The sequence below is a fragment of the Sapajus apella genome, unplaced genomic scaffold (genome assembly GCF_009761245.1).
Source record: "Sapajus apella isolate SASKATOON/1434 unplaced genomic scaffold, GSC_monkey_1.0 scaffold47, whole genome shotgun sequence".
NCBI lineage: Eukaryota > Metazoa > Chordata > Mammalia > Primates > Cebidae > Sapajus > Sapajus apella.
This window is the reverse complement of record NW_022436987.1, coordinates 2,708,045-2,730,823: the sequence shown is the minus strand read 5'-3', so window position 1 is coordinate 2,730,823 and position 22,779 is coordinate 2,708,045. Positions and strand designations below refer to the sequence as shown.

General features: G+C 40.3%; 1 protein-coding gene and 1 non-coding gene across 5 annotated transcripts in view; one reads left to right on the top strand and one right to left on the bottom strand.

Annotated features, from left to right (window-relative positions):
- The window catches only part of SYT9 (synaptotagmin 9), a 246,562-nt gene that overhangs the window by 140,446 nt on the left and 83,337 nt on the right, over positions 1–22,779 (bottom strand). The window lies entirely within an intron of this gene.
- On the top strand, positions 21,631–21,737 carry LOC116525377. The gene has a single exon (XR_004257662.1). It is a non-coding gene; the product is annotated as a U6 spliceosomal RNA (small nuclear RNA).

Here is a 22,779-nt window from a genome sequence, read left to right as displayed (position 1 = left end):
TGTCCTGCAGCTGGCACTTGTGCCAGCTGGAAAACTCCAATCCAGAAGTCTGAGAGCAGGAAAGAGCATTCTGCTTTTTTTTCAGATTTCTGGTGGAGTCAGGTGTAGAAGCATGTAAGGAGAGTTGCAGGGAGAAAACCTATGGAAACATATTTTTATCTTGGTTGTGGACCTTGAAAAAATAATAATCAACACGTATTGAAAATCCTATTACAGGTACTAGGCCAAGCCATAATTCATTTCTTAAATAACTTCATAGGTAAATTCAGGTATTAATATCTTTAGGTGAAAACTGAAGTGCAGAGAGAAATGGTACCATAGCATCTGTGGAGGGGTAGGCTGGGAGAATATTCCTGACAGGCAATGCCATCACTGTGGTTGGGAAGGTGAGAGTGCCAAGTTAGATGACAAATATATTTCAACTGCCCCTACACTCCAAAAGCTGGCACTTCCAGCCTGAGAATGAACTGTAATGCATCAAGTTGGGCCTAACACATAAGTTTCTTGTAAAGAAGTGGCAGTGCATTATGCTGTAGAAAGAACAAACAAGCACACAATCAGTAGAGAGCATAGGACAGAAGAACCTGGAATTACTCAATTTACTTAGTAGCTTTTCAGAACTGAGGAGGGGTCACAAATCAGATTAAAGGAAGGAAGTCCAAGCCTCAGGACCTGGATTTCAACAGGAAAAGCCCTGGTGCAGCATCCCTGAGTGTATGTTCCCTACCTCAGGCCTGTTTGTGGGGTGAGCAAGGGTAGGTAACAAGACTGGGGAAAAAGACAGATGTTGGTTTTGCCAGGGTTTGGACCATCAGATTCACTACGGCCTAAGGCTGCTCAAAATGGTCTACAGGTAAGTTTCATAGTTTATCATGAGACTGATGGAGAGCCAATGAAGTGCTGTAAGCAAGTTTTACGTGGATCATTATGGCTGGAATATAGGTAATGGACCAGAAAGGAGGCAAGGTGGTGGCTTAGATCAGTTGTGTCCAAAGAGGATTCATATGCCCCAGAGGTGTACAATGTGGTGATCTGGAATATGGTAAGGAAATCAAATAACTTTATCTTTATTATTTTAAAAATAAAGTCTACTCAAACAGAATATAAAGATGGACACAGGTATCCTCTTTTGATTCCAATCAAATCATTAATTGAAATGTAATTTCAATTTCTATCATTACTATTAATGATTAACCATATTTGGTTCGTATTGTTACTTGAGATATTTGCTAATTACAGTATAAAGCCATTATAATCAAGACAGTTCAGATACAGTATTTCAAATATACAATATTTCATCTTTATCTTAGTAAAATTTTTGTGTATGTTTTTAACATGTTCATGAAAACTAGTACATGAATATAATTAATAAACAAGAAAATATACATCTATTGGCAGTGTGTGCTCAAAATTTTTTTATTAATAGAAGGGCAGTGAATCAGTCTTGATCCATTCAGGAGAGAGAAACCATCCAGTAATTCAAACAGGGAAAGTTTAATATAAATAAATACTATAACGGAAGATTGAAGTAATGAAGGATAGGCTAGCAAGAAGTACAATGAACTCTAAACACTATAGGATTAGCAGATATGAGAAGCAGAGCACTCAAGGAAGAGAAACCCAGACCTTGTTAGAGAAGGCACAGAAACCCAAACCCTGCCCTCAAGGCTGAAAGCCAGACCTTGTTGGAGAGGGCACAGCCATCATCACTCACTGAGTGGCAGAGAAGTCAATGTGGTACTGCACCAGCAGGACTTACCAGAAATCTGCCATCTAGGTGCTAGAAAAAGCTGTTCATGAGAAGGGATCTCACCAAGGGGGTGCCTGGGGAATCTGCTGCCCACTGGGTGCTGCTGATTGCTGTGTGCTTCAGGGGCTGAGTGCTGGAGAGGCCATGTGTGTTGTGGAGCCTTGCACTGAAGCAGCTGCTGCCCACATTGCAAGAAGCGGGTCCTGAGTGCTGAAGGAAGTATGCTTCCCTGCAGAAGCCTCAGGGGAGGACACCAGAGTTAGGAAGAAAAAAAAAAACCCTTCCTCTTGCAGTGCCTCTCCAGCGCCCTCTGTTGACAGAGCATAACATTGTGCTGGGTGGTAAAAGGAAGTGTATTTAAAGGTCCCAACTTGACTTTTCCCGAGCAGGAAATGAAGGGTGAATTTAAAGCTGAGAGAAAATAAATTTATAACTGGCACATGCATATCAAAAAACTGGGGGGTGCATACTCCATATATGTATATTTACTTACTTATAGGTTTTATACCTGTACAGAATTCTAATATTATATATATAATAAACATATACAAAAGATAAATAACAAAGATGGGAAAATATAAATAGAAGTCCAAGTGTTTTATTCTTGCATCCAAGTGTATGTCATCCCACACCCCACTTTGAAGATCACTGCACCTAGTCAAAGCCATCAGGGACCAGTACCAAATGGCTTACTCTATGATCCCTTTCTCATCTTCCTAGCTCATAGTACTCTCTGTGTATTTCACATATTTGTATGCATCCTGCTCTGTGTTGCTACTTCAGCTTTTCATAGTTGTGTCTCATCTTCCCTAACAAGTGCAGGGAGCACATGTCATTTTTTTTTTTTCCTATTCTTCACAGGGCTAGACGCAAATTACACAGTCATCACAGACCTGTTGGTTCACTATTTTAAAAATAACATCAACATTTACCTTAACGCTTCATTTTTCTTTGTTATTCAGATCATAACCATCTAGAAGCATCATATATTTCTGAACTTTAAGCCATAGATCTGAGTCTTATTGTCATCCAGGGATACTAGGCAAGTGAGTAATAAAGCACATTCATTGATTTCAGTATTGAATGTCTGCTGCACAACTTTCTGACTAGTCTACATAAACCCTCTATCAATCCCAGTGTAGATACTGAGGACAGGTGTGCAAACCCACCTGCTTTGCTGGAGAGACATTTATCTCCTCTTCATCTCTGATGTGCCTAGACATCAGTTGCATAAAAACTCCTAAGATTCTACCCTTATATATGTTTACGCTTCTTCAAGAAGGAAAATGTCACTTCTTTTAAATTCATTTATGTAAGAAGTCAGTTTGAGGCAGACTACTCTACACTGGGTAAATTCTCATAGCACTTCACAAACACATATATTTCCCAAGCCCCTCGGGGATGTTCAGTTATCTGCTAAGCTAGTTGGGATTTGACTAAATAGTCACACAATTGCTCACCATCTGGGCCCTCCTCAGACCTAGACCTGCAAAAAAAAAGAAGGTCTGCTGGTCCCTCTGTGCCCTCCCACTCCCATGCTGCCCCCATCACCCCTGTAGAGTTTTTTTTTTTTTTTTTTCTGGAAAACATATTTACAAGCCAATCACCAGCAGCTCACCCATACAACAGACTCTGAAATAGAGTGGTTGGTTGCTCATTTCTTCCTTTCTTTCTCCTTACTCTTAGACCTGAGTGTCACACACCTGGTGATGCATGTAAAACAGACAGAATCATCTTAGCCCTGGGATCCAAATACCAGCATATCTTTCAAGTAAACTCACAGTCTGAGGTTACTTTGCTTATGAGAGAAGCAAAATGTTGACAAAACATGGCTTAGTCTCATCTCAAGTTTCTACTTCCATCTTCAGAATCGATAAGGATGCTGGAAAGTGCATCATTAATCCCATTACATCATCTTATTGAAAATGCTGGTATGGTGTTTACGAAAGGAAATGTTTTCTTTCCCCATAAAATCAATGATGACAGGGTAAGGCTCTAGGCAGGGAATGAGCAGTCTGGAGCTCAAGTCCAACACACAGCTGGCACATGGGGAGCCTGTTACTCACGGTCTGCTCTCAAAAGTGGTCCAGCACTGCCACTGCATCCTATATTAGGTGGCTGTCATCAGACAGGCTGCCCAAAGCCTCAGGGCACTCTTGCACTGACTATGGGAGCTTGACCCTGGCTAGCCACATCCCTGGTCAATTAGCATGGATGGCAGACTCTTAAAAATGTAACCACTGCCCCAGACGACATGCGGATAATACTCTCCTTGTATAAAGACCTAGGGAATTGCTGGGCTTTCAGTTTCTTTCCCCACCAAAGTTCATGATATTTAACCATTAAGAAATAGGCAATATATATACCACTTCATCTTTTTCAAGGAGGTTAAAAAATCATTAAAAACAATTTTTTTAAACCCTGGTTATTTATCTAGAAGCAGGACTGTATCAGCTGGCCACTTTGATCTTGATTATTTTAAAAACAAAAATCATGATATCATTTTTAAAAAACCACTGATTTTGTTACCCTGATACTTACTCCATGCCTAATCTCACTCTATAAGTGACCATCATTTACACATAGGTTGAGAGTGAGCAATGGGGTCAGGGTCAAGAATCCACTACAAATAATTGTTTTATACATTATTTAGAAATATATTTAAAGCTAAAAATTTACCTGTTTGCTTTTAGATAGTGTCAAAATGCACACAGCATTTATTTTCTTCCTCTCGCCCTACATCATCCTGTCTTCTGGAAAAATCATGCTCTCAGGTTTAAGTTGTTGGTGGTGGCAATAGCAATGCCAGTCACCAAAGGAGGAGCTGTGGCAGTGGGCATTGAGAGGAGAAAAGACTGGACCTGAAAGAAGAGAGAATGAGCCCTAACATAAGCCTTGAGATATGGAAGATGAAGGAAAGTGAGCCCAGGCCTCAGGGCTGCATTTTAGAGGTGTGTATCTATGAGGCAGACAGGCTGAGACATAGGAAAGAGGGAATAAAAACGTACGGCCTGCAGGGCAGATCAAAGCATGTAGGCAGCTCAAGTAGGAGGCAACTTTGGCCATTCTTCAAACCGATGTTATTTAAATAGCTGTTCAGTGTTTATGAGAAGTTGGCTACTCTGATGGGTAGAGACAGAGGGTTGTTGGAGACAGTGCTAGTCTTTCCTCTACCACCCAAGTAGCTCAAGCTTGAAGCCTGCAGTTGCCTGGACCTACACCTTCAGAAGACATGTTACTGAGCATCTACTGCAACTTGAGCTATTTGGGAATGTCATCAGTTCTTCAGGTATTATTTCCAACTATATGTAATGTTCCCCCAGAAAGAAATACAGATTAACAGGTTCCTCCACCTCAACGTTTTAGTACCCTTCATTGATTAGTTCTCTGGAAATCTGTCTGGCCAGCCTATTCCTTATTCAGGCTCTGATGTATCATCTATTCAGCAAAACTATACTGGGAAGAGAGGCATCCTCAGTGTGTCCCCACTGGCATCAGTGACTCACAGGGTAGAGTGTGATGAAAATAGCAGAATGCCAGTGTTTCTGAGGTGTGCTGGATTCAAATCCGGATACAAACTCATTTTTATTCTAGAGTTGATGAAAGCATTGTTCAGAATCTATTTTTATACCAAGATGAATATTTTGAAGTATAGTATGATGGGGAAAACTGAGTTTTGGAACACAGGCTTTAAATAGACTTACATTCAAATGCTATCTCACCTTTAACACTTGTGTGACCTTAGGCAAGTAATGAGCCCTTCTATACCTCAATTTTCTATTCTGTAAGATGAGCATGATAGCTATTTTGCTTTTTTGACAATTAAGTAGGAAATCTAGAAGCGCCGGAACTGGGGTTTGTCATACAGGCAATGTGCATGCCTCCTGAGTCCTCTTTCTTCTCCTGCAGAACCTGGCTGGGAATCCAGCCTTCAGCAGGCTCTGAGAGTCTGATGGGTTCACCCATAGTGCAACTGTTCCTTGACTACTTTAATGATTTTTAGAAAAGGAAAGGTTTATTTAAATTCAATTTTTTTGTTTTGTTTTTTCCTATGGGGACGTTCAGTATCCAGGAGAGAACTTTGCCTGTAGACAGTGAGAATTAGGGGAAGACAGGGAAATGAAATGTGTGAATTTGTTAGGACAGACGTTGGTAGGGTGATATGCCTGGGCTCTAGGAAGCTGAGGGAAGCCCAGTCCTTGCTGCATGGAGTCTCTTCTAAAATGAGCAGGTGCTTCCTGCAGGAATATTACTCCCCCCACAACCCCACCTAACTGGAGGCAGGGGCAACTTTGCGTATTTGGGCCTGGGCCCTCCTCTGTTGTCTCCAAGTCTTATTTGCCCTCTGGTAGAGAGTTTTCATGGTGTGTGTGCGTGTGTGTGTATGTTTTATTGTGGTAAAACGTACATCTTAAAATTGATCATTTTAACCATGTGTAAGTACACAATTCAGTGGCTATTAAGTATATTCACAGTGTTGTGCAACCATCTCTGCTGTCTATCTCAAGAATGCTGGCATAACCCCAAATAGACACTCTGTATCCATTAAACAATTTCCCCTCCCCACCCACCCCTGGCAACCCTCGTGGAGTTCTTTAATCCCCAGTAAAGAAGGTAAGTGGCTCTGACAGTGAGCAGGAGCCCACTTGAAATCTTCTATTCCAAACCTACTTCTGAGTTTTATGACTCCTTTGGAAGCCACTCCTTAAAAGCTGCAGGGAGCTCCAAGCACACCTGGGTGTGTAGTCCCTCTGCCTGAGAGCCCAGCAGTACACCTGTCCTCCCACCTCAGCCCGCCCTAGCTGTGGCCCTGCAACCTCCTCAGCGTGGGAGTTCAGCTTTCTTTTCTCTCTCCAGGATCAGTCACACCTCCCTCAGCTGTTTCTATAACTGCTAGAATGGAGAAATGCACGGAGCAGAGCCAGGATAAGGGTCTCATGCCCATGACTGGATATGAAATCTAACAGACAGTAAAAGACAAACCCATTTTAAAAAAGGATTAGCTCAATCCCTAAAATCCACCCATCCACACTTTGAAAACACAGGAGGATTCTCTTCTGTTAAAAAAAAAAAAAAAGAAAGAAAGAAAAAAGGGGGAAAAAAGGAGGTCTGATGGCTCTGATACCTGGAAGGGATTAAATGCTAAAAATAGCCTAAGGTATTGAGAATGCTGAGGGAGTGCTCAGTTCATGAAGCTGAGGGCAGTAAAATCTGCTATTAAATGCTAACAAGAGAGGAGTTCTTACAGAATGTTCAGGATTTGTGAGTCACTGGGACCTTCCTCCATTAAATATAAAGCAATATTCTTTAATATCAGCAGGATTACAGATCTTGCTGTCCAACCCAGTGTTAAGAAAGCACAACATGCCCAGTAGAGGATGCAAACTGATCTGAAATGATGGAAATGAACGACGGATTAGATTCTCTAGTGCCTCCCTGTTTTGAATGAAGCCATGCTGATGGCCAGGTGACATTTGCAGGGCCAGCTGGTGACATTTCTTTTTGGGAACAGATTAATAGAGACTGAGGAGGGGGGTCGAGTTGGTACAGGGGCCAACACAAGATTCTCAGGTGGCTTCCTGGAGTTGTGTATGTCTCTGAAGGGGGAGGTCCTGTATTTTTTCTATGAGAATGTGGCCAAACTATAATTGGTAAACATTGCATGATCTGATGGGGGACTCATCTTTCTGTGCATCCTTCTGTGCAGAAAGAGCTCCTCTAAATTCTGAAAGCATGAATTAATAGGAAACCCAGGTATTAAGGAAAGTCCCTTGTTAGAAAAGTCTCCCCCTACCCCTCACTCCTCCAGGAACAGAGGAAAATAAATGCAGCTAGAGTGGAGTCGCTGCTTCATGGAATTGCTCCCTGCTCTGATGCCCAGACTTAGCCTTCTGCCAGCCTGTGGTTTCCTCCTTCAGTTTCCATGGGCATCCCAGTGCTAGCACAGAACCTGTATGCTGAAAGGGCAAATGCTTCAGGAGGCCTGGGACCACTCTCTTATGCTCTGCCCTCACTCAGTTCTTGATCCCTGTCTCAATCTGGCAAGACTCCAAAATTCCCCATTCTGCTTCCCACTCCCTCAAAAAGCTGCTGGCCACAGGCTGTTGTGAAAGAAGCAGAAACCTTTTCTTCTAGGCCCAGGTAGATGCACATATCCACAATCTTCCTGACTCCCCAATTCCCACAGCATGCTTATTTGAGAGATGCCAGCCTCAGGATTCCTGAAGCTGCATATGAAACTTCCCCAGGCTTTGATTGAAATATTTTAATAAAAAACGGTTTGAAAGCGGTATTGGTTAATTGATAAGTCCCAGCTTCTCTTGTGGGCAAACTGACTGTGACCCCTCAGCCTTCAAAGAGAGAAGACAGAGAAGCTTCCTTTGAAGGCTGTGCACTGCATTTTTGCTTGTTCAGGGATGTCTGGCTAGCAGGGAAACCCTAATCTCAGCAAACATGGACGAAGGGAATAAAGCCCTGTTCAGGAACAGGGGCCCCACCCACCTGCAGAAAGGGTCCTTCAAGACACAAAAGTTTGTGTTCAGTTTCTTTACTTAAATTACAGCAAAGAAACAGGCATAACAGTGCCACAACCATATAAAAATTGCAAGTGAAGAATCATGGACAGAGATTATACAGGAAAGACATAGCAAACTTTAACAGTGGTTACTTTAGGGCAGGGGGATTGTAGGTAACATTGTATCAGTATTATCTGCTCTTCGGTTTTCATTCACATTTTCTCTATGAAGCAGACAGATTACGTAATAAAGGAAAATCCAACCAATTATTTTTGAAAAGTAAAACATATTTTAAAATTTAAAAAGGATCCAAGTTAAAGTGAGACTGATTTTGCAGTTACTATAAAAGAAATAATCAGACCAGTACACAGCAAAGGACCACAAGCTCCCTGAAGGCAGAGGCTCTTTCTTAGCTTGGCACACAGCCCTGTCTCTTACCTCATAGAAAAGACAGACATCAGAAGAGCTACATTGACTTCTTGCCTTTGGATTCATAAATATATCTGCACTTGCATTAGGCCTATCCCTCCCCCATGACAAAGGAAGAAGAGTTTTATCAAAAGCAAATCCGCCACCTCTATTCTGGGTCCCATCCACTCTCACCACCCAATGGGGCCTCAGCCACAGGACCCCCCTCTGCTGCTCATCCTCTCTTTCTTGCATCTTCAGGCTTCCCCACTATACTGACTCTTATCTGTCAGTATTTAAATGATCTGTTTTCTCCCATTTTGAAAAATTCCTTCCCAATTTCAGTCCTCCTCTTTCCCTTTTGCAGACAAATGTGCCACAGAGCTATTTAAACATGCTGCCTCCTATTCCTGTCATTTGCCTTCCAGTCTACTCCGTTCTGGCTTTGGCCTTACCGCTCTATGGAAAGTTCCCTTACTAGAGACACCAGTTACTTTCCTGTCACAGAATCCAGTGGGCTCTTTTCAGCCCTTTCTTCACCGACCTCAACACAGCTTTGTCACTCAGTCAGAGTGACTCTGACCACCCTTGGTTCCTTGAAACATTCTTCTAGTGACTTCCATGATACAATCAACCAGTTTTCCTTTCACCTCTTTGGCTGTCTCTCTTCAGATTAAGGTCTCCTTCTCCATCTAAAGTCTAAACATTAGTATTCTTCAAAAATGGACCCAAGTCCTCTTCTTTTATCACTCTACATTAAAAACCTTCATCAACCTCTATTATTCAAATACCATAAACAGGATATGTTGACAATTTGTAAATTCTTATTTCCAACTCAGACCCTGCTTCTGAGATCCAGCCTAGTCTATACAACCGGTTTGTGACTTTTTAAACTTGAATGTTTCAGGTAGCACAAACTGAATATGTTAAAAATGGAACACATGATCTTACTTATTCCAAAATATAGCCCATTCTTCTAATATTTCCCGTCTCAGTAAATGCCAACATCTCCCTTGAGTTTGCTCATGCTGAAAACCAGAAAATCATCCATCTTTGACCACTCTCTTTCTTCAATTCTCACAGAAAATCAATCACTTCTGACAATGATGGAGAGGCAGGAAATGAATTTACTCTCACATCTTAAACAACTAAAAATCTGGACAAAATATGTGAAACAATGATTGGACATCAGGTAATGAAGATATGTGATCCTTGAGTGACAGGAAACAAATGAGAGGCAAGAACTAAAATTGCCCATGTCACTACTTGGAGAGCGTTTCAAAAACACGGTACAGACAGGTGAAAACCCAGACAGAGCCTAGTGGGCTCCCTCAGTTGAGGAAATGGACTTGGGAGTCTGGAGAGGCCATCCCAGCTAGAATTTACAGGGTAGAGTACTAGAGAAAAGAATGATAAACAATGAGAGAGCTCAAGAGACCTGTCTTAGAAGATTGTTGAGGGAAGGTAAAGACAATGTAGTAAATAGACAGATATACACTGTGATGGGAAGACTATTTTTAAGATTTCTATTATTTCCAAAGTGATTCTGTATTTAATGCAACCCCAATAAAAATTCAAGTGTGTGTGTGTGTTTCTGTGTGTGTAAAATGATAAGGTGATTATAAAATTCATATGGAAATGCAAAAGACCTAGATAACCAAAACAACTTTGAAAAAGTGGGGCAAAGTTGCAGCACTTACACTATTTTATTTCATGATTAATAAATATGCAATCAAGACACTGTGATATTGGAGTAAAGCTAGACAAATAGAGCAATGGAAAAGAATAGAGAGTCCAGAATAGACCCATATACAGGGTCAATTATTTTCTTCAAAAGTGCAAAAGGCAATCATGTAGACAAAATGTAGACTTTTCAACAAATGGTGTTGGAACAATTTTATAGCATACACACACACACACATCATTCACAAGAAAGAACTTCAAACCATATCATACCTTACATAAAAATTAACTCAAAATGTATTGTAGTTATAAATGTAAGAGCTAAAATCACAGAACTTCTAGAGTAAAACAGCAAAAAATAGTACTATATAAATTTGGATTAGGCCAAGATTTCTTTGACACACTACTGAAATCATACTGTATAAAAGATGAAATTGAGTAAATGGACTCAAGCAGACTTACGAATATCTCTCTTTCAAAATAAAATGTTAAGAAAATAAAAAACAAGTCATAGTTTGGGAGAAAATATTCACATATCATATTTGATAAAGGGCTGGCATCTAAAATATTTTAAAAGCTCTCACAATAAAGAGAAAAGAAAAAAATGATGGGGGATTTAGGAAGAAAGACCAGGGGAACTGGGCTGTGTGCCTCCTCTTGGTGGAAATTAATGAGGAACGTGACAAAAAAGAAGGAAATAATCAAGTGTGGCAGTGTTCACAATAGAAAGCTTCTCTTCCCCTCTTCTGCCATAAAGACTGCAATAGTTTGACTGTGTCCCCACCCAAATCTCATCTTAAATTGTAGCTCCAATAATTCCCATGTGTTGTGGGAGGGACTTGGTGGGAGATAATTGAATCATGGGGACAGTTTCCACCATACTGTTATTGTGGTAGTGAATATGTCTCATGAGGTATGACTTTTGTTGTTGTTGTCTGTTCATTTGCTTTGAGACAAAGTCTTGCTCTTGTTGTACAAGCCGGAATGCAATGACAATCTCAGCTGACTGCAGCCTCTACCTCCCGAGTTCAAGTGATTCTCCTGACTCAGCCTCCTGAGTAGCTGGGATTACAGGTGCCTGCCACCACACCCAGCTAATTTTTTTATTTTTAGTAGAGACAGCGTTTTGCCATGTTGGCCAGGCTAGTCTCAAACTCCTGATCCCATGTGATCTGCCCACCTCGGCCTCCCGTGAGATATGGTGTTTTTATAAGGGGTTTCCTCTTTCACTTGGCTCTCATGCTATCTTGCCTGCCACCATGTAAGACATGACTTTTACCTTCCACCACAATTGTGAGGCCTCCCCAGCCACATGGAACTGTGAGGCCACTAAACCTCTTTTTCTTTATAAACCACCCAGTCTCAGGTATGTCTTTATCAATGGTGTGAAAACAAACAAGTACAGTAAGTTGGTACTGGGAGTAGGGCACAGCTATAATGATACATGAAAATGTGGAAGCAACTTTGGAACTCGGTAACAGGCAAAGATAGGAACAAGTTGGAGGGCTCAGAAGAAGACAGGAAACTGTGGGAAAATTGGAACTCCCTAGAGACTTGTTGAATGGCTTTGACCAAAATGCTGATAATGATATGGACAATTAAATCCAGGCTGAAGTGGTCTCAGATGAAGATGAGGAACTTGTTGGGAACTAGAGTAAAGGTGACTCTTGCTATGTTTTAGCAAAGAGACTGGCCGCATTTTGCCCCTGTTCTAGAGATTTACAGAACTTTGAACTTAAGGGAGATGATTTAGGGTATCTGGCAGAAGAAATTTCTAAGCAGCAAAGCATTCAATAGGTGACTCAGGTGCTGTTAAAATCATTCAGTTTTAAAAGGGAAACAGCATAAAAATTTGGAAAATTTGCAGTCTGACCATGCAAGAGAGAAGAAAAACCCATTTTCCAAGGAGAAATTCAAGACTGCTGCAGAAATTTGCATAAGTCACAAGGAGTGGAATGCTAAACCAAGACATGGTGAAAATGTCTCCAGGGCATATCAGAGACCTGTGCAGCAGCCCCTCTCATCACAAGCCTATAGGCCTATGAGGAAAAAATGGGTTTGTGGGCCAGGTCCAGGGTACCCATATTGTGTGCAGCCTAGAGACTTGGTGTCCTACATCCCAGATGCTCTAGCAACGGCTAAAAGGGGCCAAGGTACAGCTTGAGCCATGGCTTCAAAGGGTGTAATCCCTAAGCCTTGGCAAGGCTGTTAAGCCTGTGGGTGCATAGAAGTCAAGAAACGGGATTTGAGAATGTATACCTAGAATTTAGAGGATGTATGGAAATGTCTGGATCTCTAGGCAGATTTTGCTGCAGGGCTGGGGCCCTCATGGAGAAGCTCTGCTAGGGCAGTGTAGAAGTGAAATGTGGGGCTAAAGCCTCCACACAGAGTCCCCACTGGGGCACTGCCTAGTGGAGCTGTTAGAAGAGGGCTACCATTCTGCAGACCCCAGAATGGTAGATCCACTGACAGCTCGCACTGTGCACCTGAAAAGGCTGCAGACACTCAAAAGCAGCCCATGAAAGCAGCTGAGGGTAAGGCTGTACCCTGCAAAGCCACAGGGTCAGAGCTGCCCAAGACCACGGGAACCCACCCCTTGTATTAGCATAACCTGGATTTGAGACATGGAATCAAAGGAGATCATTTTGGAGCTTTAAGATTTGACTGCCTTGCTGGATTTTGGACTTGCATGGGGCTTTTAGCACCTCTGTTTTAGCCAATTTCTCCCATTTGGAATGGGTGTATTTATCCAATGCCTATACCTTCATTGCATCTATGAAGTAACTAATTTGCTTTTGATTTTACAGATTCACAGGCAGAAGGGACTTGCCTTGTCTCAGATGAGACTTTGGACTATGGACTTTTGAGTTAATGCTAAAATAAGTTAAGACTTTGGGTGACTTTTGTAATGCATGATTGGTTTTAAAATGTGAGGACATGAGATTTGGGAGGGGCCAGGGGTAGAATGATATGGTTTGGCTCTGTGTCCCCTCTCAAATCTCATCTTGAATTATAGCTCCCATAATTTCCACGTTGTGAGAGGGAACTGGTGGGAGATAATTGAATCACAGGGCAGCTTTCCTCAGACTGTTCTCATGGTAGTGAATAAGTCTCATGAGATCTGATGTTTTAAGAAGTTTCCCCTTTCACTTGGCTCTCATTCTCTTTTGCCTGCCATCACATAAGCCATGCCTTTCACCTTCCACTATGATTGTGAGGCCTTGCCAACCATGTGGAACTGTGAGCCTATTAAACCCTTTCCTTTATAAATTACCCAGTCTTGCGTATGTCTTTATCAGCAGCATGAAAATGAAATAATACAAAGACTGACTGCTGCTTACAAATATGACTGATATGTGAGTCATATCAGCATGATTACACATATGATTATAAAATGAACTTCACAATACCAACTCAGTCTCATGAAAGCTGTCTTAATCCATTTTCATACTGCTATGAAGAAATATCTGAGACTGGGCAATTTATAAAGAAAAAGAGGTTTATGGACGCACAGTTCCACATGGCTGAGGAGGCCTCACAATCTGGCAGCAGGTGAAGGAGGAGCAAAGGCATTTCTTATGTGGCAGCAGGTAAGAGAGTGTGGGCAGGGGAACTGCCCTTTATAATACCAGTAGATCTTATGAGACTTGTTTACTGTCATGAGAACAACATGAGAAAAACCTACTCCCATGATTCAGTTACCTCCCACCAGGTCTCTTCCACAACACATGAAGATTATGGGAGCTACAATTCAGGATGAGATTTGGGTGGACACAACCAACCCCTATCAGAAGCATCTGCCAGTAGCCCTTACATCCTATTCCTAAATATAAGATTGATGTTTTCCAACTCAAAGAAGTCTGAGGTGACTTGGGACTGGAGCAGTCCTCCAGTACACCACAGCTGCTCTATGAAGAAGCAGCCAGATTGCTTTTTCATGCGGGTCCTGGATCCCATTTCTCCTCACTGGGTGGAATCTCCCAACTGAGCTCTACAAGCACTTCTGCTGGTGTTTTCCAGCCAGTAGCAGCTTCAAATTTCCCTGGGACAGAGCTCCCAGAGGTAGGGACAGATCATGATCTTTGCTGTTTCATAACCTTCACTGTCGATACCTTCAGGCGCTGGAAAATCCAAGGTGAATAGGGACTGGAACAGACCCCCCAGCACACTTCAGAAGCCCTATGAAAAAGTGGCCAGGCTGTTTTTTATGTGGTCCTTAATCCTGTGTCTCCTCACTGGATGGGTGTTCCCGGCCTGGAACTCCACTGTCCACCACTGGGGCTATTGAGCCAGTAACAGCTCTGCAATTGCCTGGGACAGAACTCCCAGTGGGAAGGGTGGATTATCACCTTTGCTGTCATGCAGCCTTCACCCTTGCTGTCTCTAGGCTCTAGAGAGTTTGCAGGGACCAGAGGTTGATTTAGACCCCTAGTACAGAGCACCCACCTCACAGGAAAGTGACTGGATTGTTCTCCATACAGGTCCTGGTCCTCACTTATTCTCACTGGGTAGGGCCACTTGATCTTAAACTCTAGTACAACCACTCTGCTCCTGCCTGACCACTTCAATCAGAAGCAGCCCAGCAGTTAAAGGAATACCCACATGCAGAAATGAGAAAGAACTCCAACAACTCCAATGGTCAGTGTCTTAGGTCCTCCAAGTGACTGTACTAATTCTTTAACAAGGGTTCTTAACAAAGGTTAGTTGTTTGAAATGACAGGAATAGAATTCAGAATATGGATAGGAACAAAGCGTCAAAATTCAGGATCATGGCAAAACTCATCTCAAGAAAACTAAGAATCGCAAGAAAATGATTCAAGGGCAGACAGACAAAATAGGCAGTATAAAAGAGAACCTAACTCATCTGATAGAGCTACAAAACATATTACAAGAATTTCATGATACAATTGCAAGTATTAACAGCAGAATAGACCAAGCTAAGGAAGGACTCTCAGAACTCGAAGACTGGCTTTATGAAATAAGGCAGTCAGACAAAAATAAGAAAAAAGAATGAAAAGAAACAAACAAAACCTCTGAGAAATACGGGATTATGTAAAGAGACCAAATCTATTAATCACAGTCATCCCTGAAAGGGAGAAGGAGAAAGCAAACAATTTGGAAAACATATTTCAGGGTATTGTCCATGAAAACTTCCCCAACATTCTTAGAAAGGCCAAACAGTCAAATTCTGAAAACACAGAAAATCCCTGCAAGATTCTACACAAGAAGATCATCTCTAAGACATATAATCATCAGATTTTTCCAAGGTTAAAATGAAAGAAAGAATGTTAAAGGCAGCTAGAGGGAAAGGGCTGGTCACCTATAAAGGGAACACCATTAGGCTAACAGCAAACTTCTCAGCAGAAATCCTATAAACCAGAAGAGATTGGCGAGGGCTATATTCAAAGTTCTATAAGAAAAAATATTCAACAAGGAATTTCATAACCAACCAAACTAAGGTTCCCTAGTAAAGGAGAAATAAGATCCTTTTCAGATAGCAAATGCTGAGGGTGTTGTTACCACCAGACCTGCCTTACAAGGGATCTTGAAAGGAGCACTAAATATGGAAAGGAAAGACTTTTACCAGCCAACGCAAAAACATACTTAAGTATACAGACCAGAGACATTAAAAAGCAGCCACGCAAACAAGCTGGCAAAATAACCAGCTAACAACACAATGACAGGATCAAATGCACATATATCAATATTAACCTTGAATGTAAATGGATTACCTGCCCCAAGAGCCAGTATAGCAAAGACAATTATAAGCAAAAAGAACAAAGCTGGAGGCATCATGCTACCTGACTTCAAACTGTACTACAAGGCTACAGTAACCTAAACAGCATGATGCTGGTACCAAAACAGATATGCAGAACAATGGAACAGAACAGAGGCCTCAGAAATAACACCACATATTCACAACCATCTTATATTTGACAAACCTGACAACAACAAGCAATGGGGAAAGGATTCCCTATTTAATAAATGGTGTTGGGAAAACTGGCTAGCCATATGCAGAAAACAAACTGGACCCATTCCTTATACCTTATACAAAAATTGACTCGAGATGGATTAAAGACTTAAACATAAGACATAAAACCATAAGAACTCTAGAAGAAAACCTAGGCAATACCATTCAGGACATAGACATGGGCAAAGACTTCATGATTGAAATGCTAAAAGCAATGGCAACAAAAGCCAAAATTGACACATGGGACCTAATTAAACTAAAGAGCTTCTGCACAGGAAAAGAAACTATCATCAGAGTGAACAGACAACCTACAGGATGGGATAAAATTTTTGCAGTCTATCCATCTGACAAAGGACTAATATCCAGAATCTACAAATAACTTAAACAAATTTACAAGAAAAAACAAACAACCCCATCCAAAAGTGGGCAAAGGATATGAACAGACACTTCTCAAAAGAAGACACTTATGTAGCCAACAAACATATGAAGAAAAGTTCATCATCACTGGTTGTTAGATAAATGCAAATCAAAACCATAATGAGATATCATCTCATGTCAGTTAGAATGGTAATTAATAAAAAGTCAGGAAACAACAGATGCTGGAGAGGATGTGGAGAAATAGGAACACTTTTACACTGTTTGTGTGAGTGTGAACTAGTTCAATCATTGTGGAAGACAGTGTGGCGATTCCTCAAGGATCTAGAACCAGAAATACCATTTGACCCAGCAATCCCATTACTGGGTATATACTCAAAGGATTAGAAATCATTCTACTAGAAAGACACATGCACATGCATGTTTATTGCAGCATTGTTCACAATAGCAAAGACTTGGAACCAACCCAAATGCCCATCAATGATAGACTGGATAAAGGATATGTGGCACATATACACCATGGAATACTATGCCATAAAAAAGAATGAGTTCATGTCCTTTGCAGGGACATGGATGAAGCTAGAAACCATCATTCTCAGCAAACTAACATAAGAACAGAAAACCAAACACTGCATGTTCTCACTCATAAGTGGGAGTTGAACAATGAAAACATATGGACACAGGGAGGGGAATATCACACATCAGGCCTGTCGTGGGTGGGGTTAAGGGGAGGGATAGCATCTGGAGAAATATCTAATGTAGATGACGGGTTGATGGGTGCAGCAAACCTCCATGGCCCATGTATACTTATATAACAAACCTGGATGTTCCGCACATGTGTCTCAGAGCTTAAAGTATAATAATAAATAAATAAATAAATAAATAAAAGGCTCCGAATAGCACACTGGATAAAAAAGCATGACCCAAGGGCATGCTGTCTTCAAGAGACCCATTTCACATGCAATGAGCCCCATAGGCTCAAAATAAATGAAGAAAAATCTACAAGAAAATGGAAATCAGAAAAAAGCAGGGGTTGCAATCCTAATTTCATACAAAACACGCCTTAAACCAACCAAGACCAAATAAACAAAAAAGCCCAAAGAAGGTCATTACATAATGATAAAGAGCTCAATTCCACAAGTCCTAATTATTCTAAATATATATGCATCTGATACAGGAGTACCCAGACTCATAAAGCAAAATCTTAGAGACCTACAAAGAGACTTAGACTCCCACACAATAATAATGGGAGACATAAACACCCCACTGACATTATTAGACAGATCACTGAGGTAGGGAATTAACAAAGATATTCAGAACCTGAACTCAATATTGGACCAAATGGACCTGAAAGAAATCTGCGGAACTCTCCAACCCCCAAAAAACAGGATTTATATTCTTCTCATCACTACATGGCACATATTCAAATTTAGCACACAGTCAGATATAAAACAATCCTTAGCAAATGTAAAAGAACTAAAATCATATCAAACACACTCTCGGACCATAGCACAATAAAAATAGAAATCAAGACAAAAAAAAATCACTCAAAACCATGCAATTACATGGAATCCTGAATGACTGTGGGGTAAATAATGAAATTAAGGCAGAATTTAAGAAGCTATTTGAAACTAATGAGAACAAAAATACAACATAACAGAATTTCTGGTACACAACTAAGGCAGTGTTAAGCGGAAAATACATAGTACTAACTACTCACATAAAAAAGCAAGAAAGTTATCAAATTAACAACTTAACATCACAACTAAAAAAATTATAGAAGAGTGAAGCAACCCTAAAACTAGCAGAAGACAAGAAATGCAAATCAGAGCTGAACTTAAGAATATTGAGACATGAAAAACCATTCAAAAGATCAATGGACCCAGGAGTTTGTTTTTGGCAAAAATTAATAATATAGATAAGCCACTAGCTAAATAAAGAAGAAAAGGGAGATTATCAAACACAATTAGAAATGACAAAGGTGATGTAAACACCAACACCACAGAAATACAAGCATCCATCAGAAACTACTACGAACACCTCTATGAACACAAATTGGAAAACCTAAAAGAGATAGAGAAGTTTCGGGACACATACACCTCCCAAGACTGAACCAGGAATAAATTAAATCCCTTAACAGGCCAATAACAAGTTCTGAAATTAAAATAAGAATAAATAACCTACCAACCAAACAAGCCCAGGATCAGAGAGATTCATAGCCAAATTCTAGCAGATGTACAAAGAAGAGCTGGTACCATTTCTACTGAATCTATTCTAAAAAATTGTGGAGGAGGGAATCCTTTCCAGCTTATTTTGTGAGGCCCGCATCATCCTGATAGCATAACCTGGCAGAGACACAAAATAAAAAAATCTTCAGGCCAATATCCTTGATGAACATTGAGGCAAAAATACTGAACAAAATACTAGCAAACCAAATCCAGCATCACATCAAAAAGCTAATCCACCACAATCAAGCAGGCTTTATCCCTGGGATGCAAGGTTGGTTCAACATATACAAATCAATAAATGTGATTAATCACATAAATAGAATTAAAGACAAAAACCACATCTATTATCTCAATAGATGCAGGAAAGACTTTTGATAAAATTCAATACAACTTTATGTTAGAAATTCTCAATAAACTAGGTATTGAAGGAACATACTTCAAAATAATAAGATCCATCTATGACAAACCGACAGCCAGCATAATACTGAAAAAACAAAAACTGAAAGCATTCTCCCTTGAAAACTGCCACAAGACATGAATGCCCTCTCTTACTACTCCTATTCAACATAATAGTGGCAGTCCGGACCAGAGCAATCAGGCAAGAGAAAAAAGTAAAGTATCCAAATAGGAAGAGAGGAAGTCAAACTATCTCAGTTTGCAGATGACAATCCTATACCTAAAAATACCCCATCATTTTGGCCCCAAAGCTCCTTAAACTGATAAGCAACTTCAGCAAAGTTTCAGGATACAAAATAAACATATAAAAATCACTAACATTCCTACACACCAACCACAGCCAAGCTGAAAGCCAAATCAGGAATGCAATCCCATTCATGATTGCCACAAAAAGAATAAAATACCTAGGAATACAGCTAAACAAGGAGGTAAAAGATCTCTACAGTGAGAATTACAAAACATTGCTCAAATAAATCAGATGGCGCAAACAAATGGAAATACATTCCATGCTCATGGTTAAGAATCAATATTAAAATGACCATACTGCCCAAAGCAATTTAAAGATCCAATGCTATTCCTATCAAACTACCAATGACATTCTTTGCAGAACTAGCAAAAACTATTTTAAAATTCATAAGGAGCCAAAAAGTGCTTGAGTAGCCAAGGCAATTCTAAGCAAAAAGAACAAAGTGGGAGGTATCACATTCCCCAACCTCAACACGTTATCCTGTTACTACAGGGCTACAGTAATCAAAACAGCAAAAACAGATACATAGACCTATGGAACAGAATAGAGAGCCCAGAAGTAAGGCCACATACCTATGACAATCTTATCTTTGACAAAGCTGAGAAAAACAAGCAATGAGGAAAAGACTCCCTATTCAGTAAATGGTGCTAGGACAACTGGCTAGCCATATGGAGACTATTGAAACTGGACCCCTTCCTTACACCAGATACAAAAATTAACCTAAGATGGATTAAATACTTAAATATAAACCCCAAAACTATAAAACCTCTGGAATGCAACCTAGGCAATACCATTCTGGACATAGAAACTGGCAGATTTCATGATGAAGATGTCAAAAGCAACTGCAACAAAAGCTAAAATTGACAAATGGGATCTAAATAAACTTAAGAGCTCTGCACAACAAAAGAAACTATCAACAGAGTAAATGAACAAACTAGAGAATAGGAGAAAATGCTTGCAAACTATGCATCTAACAAAGGTCTAATATCCAGCTCTGTAAGGAACTTAAATTTATAAGAGATAAACAACTCTATTAAATAGTGGGCAAAGGACATGAACAAACATTTTTCTGAAGACAGACATGTGGCCAACAAACATATGAAAAAGAGCCCAGTATCACTGATCATTAGATACATGCAAATCAAAACCTCAATGAGATTCCATCTCATGCTAGTCAGAATGGCCATTATTAAAATGTCAAAAAATAACAGATGCTGGTGAGGTTGTGGAGAAAAGGGAATGCTTATATACTGTTGACGGAAGTGTAAATTAGTTCAACCTTTGTGGAAAACAGTGTGGCAATACCTCAATGAGCTAAAAACAGAACTACCATTTGACCTAGCAATCTCATTACTGGGTATATACACAGAAGAATATAAATTGTTCTATCATAAAGACACATGCTGAGAATGATGGTTTCTAGCTTCGTTACCCAAGAACTTAAAGTATAATAATAAAAACACTTAAATAAAAAAGACACATGCATGTGTATATTCGTTGCAGCACTATTCACAATAGCAAGACATGGAATCAACCTAAATGTCCATCAATGGTAGATTGGATAAAGAAAATGTGGTACCTATATACCATAGAATACTATGCAGCCATAAAAAATATACCATGGACTACTATGCATTCATAAAAAAGAATGAGATTGTGTTCTTTGCAGGAACACAGATGGAGCTAAAGGTCATTATCCTTTGAAAACTAACACAGGAACAGAAAACCTAATGCTGCATGTTCTCACTTATAAGTGGGAGCTAAATGATGAGAATACATGGACACAAAGAGGGAAACTGCAAACACTGGAATCTTCTGGGGGTGGAGAGTGGGAAGAGGGAAAGGATCAGAAAAAGTAACTATTGGGGACTAGCCCTAGTACCCAGGTGATGAATAATCTGTACGACAAACTCCCATAACATGTGTTTACCTATACAGCAAACCTGTACATGTACCACTAAACCTAAAATTAAAGTTTATAAAAAAAAAACTATTAAGTGCTCGCTTCGGCAGCACATATACTAAAATTGGAATGACACAGAGAAGATTAACATGGCCCCTGCGCAAGATTGACAAGCAAATTCGTGAAGCATTCCATGTTTTTAATAAATGGTGTTGGGAAAACTGGCTAGCCATGTGCAGAAAGCAGAAACTGGACCCCTTCCTGACACCTTACACTAAAATTAACTCCAGATGGATTAAAGACTTAAACATAAGACCTAACACCATAAAAACCCTAGGAGAAAATCTAGGCAAAACCATTCAGGACATTGGCGTAGGCAAGGACTTCATGACCAAAACACCAAAAGCATTGACAACAAAAGCCAAAATAGACAAATGGGACTTAATCAAACTCCACAGCTTCTGCACAGCAAAAGAAACAGTCATTAGAGTGAATCGGCAACCAACAGAATGGGAAAAAATTTTTGCAGTTTACCCAATCTGACAAAGGGCTGATATCCAGAATTTACAAAGAACTAAAACAGATTTACAAGAAAAAAACTAACAAGCCCATTCAAAAGTAGGCAAAGGATATGAACAGACACTTTACAAAAGAAGACGTACATGAGGCCAACAAACATATGAAAAAATGCTCATCATCACTGGTCATCAGAGAAATGCAAATCAAAGCTACATTGAGATATTATCTCACGCCAGTTAGAATGGCGATCATTAAAAAATCTGGAGACAACAGATGCTGGAGAGGATGTGGAGAAATAGGAACACTTTTACACTGTTGGTGGGAGTGTAAATTAGTTCAACCATTGTGGAAGACAGTGTGGCGATTCCTCAAGGACCTAGAAATAGAAATTCCATTTGACCCAGCAATCCCATTACTGGGTATATATCCAAAGGATTATAAATCGTTCTACTATAAGGACACGTGCACACGAATGTTCATTGCAGCACAGTTTACAATAGCAAAGACCTGGAACCAACCCAAATGCCCATCGACGATAGACTGGATAGGGAAAATGTGGCACATATACACCATGGAATATTATGCAGCCATCAAAAACGATGAGTTTGGGTCCTTTGTAGGGACATGGATGAACCTGGAAACCATCATTCTCAGCAAACTGACAGAAGAGCAGAAGATCGAACACCGCATGTTCTCACTCATAGGCGGGTGTTGAACAATGAGA